The sequence below is a fragment of the Mastomys coucha genome, unplaced genomic scaffold (assembly GCF_008632895.1).
Source record: "Mastomys coucha isolate ucsf_1 unplaced genomic scaffold, UCSF_Mcou_1 pScaffold5, whole genome shotgun sequence".
NCBI classification, from domain to species: Eukaryota; Metazoa; Chordata; class Mammalia; order Rodentia; family Muridae; genus Mastomys; species Mastomys coucha.
In genome coordinates this window covers 40942144-40946271 of record NW_022196911.1, presented here as the reverse complement: position 1 = coordinate 40946271, position 4128 = coordinate 40942144, and the positions used below count along the sequence as shown (strand labels likewise).

The following is a 4128-nucleotide window of genomic DNA, read 5'->3' as shown; positions in this document are numbered from 1 at the left end:
GCTCTGGTCATATGCGAGAACAACCAATACTCTGAACTTCCGAGCCACCTCGCCAGGTCCTTTTTTATTGGGAATCTTGTCTTCTACCTAAGCGGTAGATTCTCTTGTTTCTGCTGCTGGTCTAGTACTCCAGGACCCCATGAGTTTCCAGATGCATTTCCTGTCTCATCTCCCATCTTACTAGAGGAGAGCTGGGATTATAGATGTGTGCTACCTCATTCGGTTGCTTGTGGGTGCTCCAGGGACTGACCTTCACCGTCAGGCTTGTGTGGTAGTTCTTTCAACCACTGAGCTATCTCCTAGGCCCCTGAGAAACTCATCTCAAAAGAGAAAAGATGACATCTGGGATTGCCCTCTGGCCTTCCCGTATACCCAAGTGTGCATGTATGTGTGCAACACACTCACCCCCCAGCTATCGCCCACATGGAAAATTATATTTAGATACTTCCATTGTTTTAGGTGACAGAGAGTCACGACTGTAGAAGCCTGTGGTGTTTTTTTTTTCCCTGACAACTAGTATTTTATTCAGACAGCAGTTTCATTACACATGGTCCAAGAACATTCAAATAAGAACTCAAATCAGAAGTTATAGATTGGTCTTCAAACCTCATAGCTAACAATGCCATGTTTGCCTATGATCTGTCGGATATAAAACCACATCCACACCTCAGTGGCCACCAAACTGTTCAACACTGCTTCCTTGACTGTAAGGTGTTTGAAACTACCAGTTTTAGCACTTTGAATTATTTTTCTATGCTCTGAATAGCTATAGGGATTTCTGCAGGGCTTGGGGGACTCAGCTCAACCTTGCCATAGCCAAAATGTGGCCAATCGAGGCTTCGGGTAAGTCATGGCAGTGGTCACCAGAGCCCAGGCCTTCTCTACAAAGTTACAGATGAACTTAGCCACAGTCTAAGGTGGAATGTACGTCTCCCCAAATCACCGGCTGAGTGTGCCTGTGGTGTTTTTGTGTGCCTTTATTCCTGCTCACTTGTAGCCTGTGGGTTCTTCTCCCACTGAAGGTGACCCACCTCAGGAGAGAATAGAAACTTGGCAGGCCTCATTCTCTGCCTGTTGTTGCTGATTTCAGTTACTTGGCAGTCCCTGCAGAAGAAAAAGTTTCTTCTTTAAGTTGAAGAACGTGAGTGTTCTCACCTCAGGCATACTCACTGCCTTCTACAATTTGATTGCCAAAGTTTTCCAGCTCCTGACAGGTACAGAAAATGCAGATTTAAAATTTTCACGCCTCTGTCTGCAGCAGAGCAGGCCATAATTACACATATTTAGGTGAACAGCAGCCACTGGCTGCTTCAGGGAGGCAGGTCCCATGCTGCATGGTGACAGTGAGAGAAGCTGACGAGATCTGTGTCTGTCCTATACCCCTGGCCAGTTTACCTTCTCAGTTCCTAGCTGTTGAGTCCTCAGTTGTCGCCAGGGACCTATGGCTCTCAGAGATGCTGGCTTTTCACGTAGTGACATGTTTTCTCCCTATGATCTCATCAAAATGTTCCCATCCCAGATGTCGCTCAAGAATATCGCTTGCCTGGTGTGCACAAAGCCTTAGGTTTCGTCCTCAGCACTTTATAATCCCAACATTTGGAATGTAAAGGCAAGAGAAGAAAGATTCAAAGTCAGAATCAGGTACTCTGTAAGTTTGGGGCTAGCCTGGTCTACATAGCTGTTGAGTTCCTAGCTACATAGGACCCTGTCTCAAAAAGAAACACAATTTCCCTGTTGGAAAGCCCCTGATCTCTCCCTACTTTCTTTAGTGTGCTGATCTGATGAGTCGTGTACACTGGCGGCTTTACTGAAGTCCTTAGAAGAGGAAGTGATAGGATTTTTTTTTTCTGCTCTGCCACAAATGGCCACCTTTCAAACAGCCCGCGGAGGGACAGTGTTGCTTAAAAACTTGGAGGTTTTGGCTTGATAAGGACAAAAGAAAGGCTCTGCAGCAGAACAGTGCATCGAGGGCCTTGGATGCCATCCTCCTGTGATCCGTCAGTGCTCAGGGCTGGTCCACCATAGATGCTGTCCTTGAGAAGAGAGCAGAGCAACCAAAACCAGTGGGAGTTCCCTTGTAGTGGGAGGTGGGATGCTAACAGTACATGCAGGAATAAAGGTTGGCGGGGTGGGGTGGCTTTCTGATAATGAAACAGGAAGAAAGTTGGTTTGTATTGGCACATGCCTGTGCTTCCAGCATTTATTTGGGAGGTAGATGTATCAGGATGTTAGAAGTTTAAGGTCATGCTTGACTACAAAGCAAGGTCAAGACAGCATGGATTATATAAGATTCTGATTTTAAAAATTTCTTTCTTTCTTTCTTTCTTTCTTTCTTTCTTTCTTTCTTCCTTCCTTCCTTCCTTCCTTCCTTCCTTCTTTCTTTCTTTCTTTGTTTCTTTCTTTCTTTCTTTCTTTCCTTCTTTCTTTCTTTCTTTTGTTTGAGACAGAGTTTCTCTGTATAGCCCTGGCTGTCCTGGAACTCACTCTGTAGACCAGGCTGGCCTCAAACTCAGAAATCTGACTGCCTCTGCCTCCTAAGTGCTGGGATTAAAGGTGTGCGTGCGCCACCACCGCCTGGCCTCTCTGAACTTTTTAAATGTTTTAAACAACAAAAAAAGAAAGAGCCAGGTGGTAGTGGCACACGCCTTTAATCCCAGCACTTGGGAGGCAGAGGCAGGCAGATTTCTGTGTTCCAGGCCAGCCTGGTCTACAGAGTGAGTTCCAGGACAGCCAGAGCTACACAGAGAAACCCTGTCTCGAAAAAACAAACAAACAAACAAACAACAAAAAACCTCAGAGAGCAAACTCGAGAAGGAGTGGAAAACAAATGGAAAAGAGCTGGAGAACAGAGAGATGTGTAGCAAAAAGACATCTAGACAGGACATCGGCCGTTGCACTATTAACTCACCGTAGCTGTGGTTAACTGCACAAGCTTGCTCAAGATTGGGCCTCTCAACACTTCATCATGGAAAGGGGAAAAGGCCCATAAGAAACCAGCCTTCCCTGCAGGACACTGAGAGTTCACTGTGGCCAGCAAAGGGCTTGAAGCCCTCATAAGTTACCCATGCTCTGGTAAATGACCTCCGTTGAGTTCATGTGAACATCTTAGCTCACCCCTAAAAAGCATGAAAGTAGGAACGAGACTTGGGAGGGAGGATTTTAGCAGAAGGAGGGTTGTGGGAAATATTTAAAAAAGTCAACCTGCCATCTCTCTTGCCCCACCAGTCCGTGGTCCTGCTCTAGTACCGGTTCCAGTGGGCCACAACACTATGTCCCGGCGGGGTCCTGCTCGATGTGTTCTCACCGCTGAGCTACACTCTCCCAGCTAGTGAGTTCATCTCGCTTCTATGCAACGCCCCTCACACCCCACGATCGGCCATCTCAACACCTAATTACTCGGTATAATTAAGACTCTTAAGCTTATAGTTAACCAATTAGATTTACGTATTAATAATATCACATTTTACAAGATGCCAATACAATAAATTCAGAGCCAATTGATAAAGATAAAACTTTAACCCAATTATTCTAACCTTGTGAAAATCTTAGCTACTTGTGGCTGTTTAAAACCACGTGGGATCATGATCATCTTCTTGTTCCTCTGCCTCCTTGTTGGCTTCTTACCTCTCTCCTCCCTCCTGCAACCTCTCTGTCAAACTCCTAGCTCCGCCTTCCTTTTCCAGTCCAATCACAGGCCTGCCACTGCCCTAATGTGATTGGACAGAGAAAATCTTGCAACAGACGTGGGAGAGGATAACGGGGTGGCAATGCCTGAAATTCATTATATGTACAAAACTGTCCAAGAGCAAAAATTAAGAAATAGGACCAGAGAGGTGGCCCAGCAGTTTAAAGCACCAGCTGTTCTTGCAGAAGAGGACCCAGGTTCAGTTCCCAGCACCTACAAGGCCTATTGTAACTCCAAATCCAGAGGATCTGCCCACCCTCTTGCGGCCTCAGTGACACTGCACACTGATGGTGCACAGACATACATACAGGCAAAAACATCCACACGTCCAAAATAAGAAGTTTAATAACAATTAAAAATGAGAGAGGGGCCAGGAGTGGTGGCACACGCCTTTAATCCCAGCACTTGGGAGGCAGAGGCAAGCAGATTTCTGAGTTCGAGGC

The 4128-nt window shown here is 46.0% G+C and overlaps 1 pseudogene; it reads right to left on the bottom strand.

Moving 5' to 3' along the window:
- Positions 1-600: 600 nt before the first annotated feature.
- LOC116078639 lies at positions 601-1479 on the bottom strand (annotated as a pseudogene).
- Positions 1480-4128: the final 2649 nt, after the last annotated feature.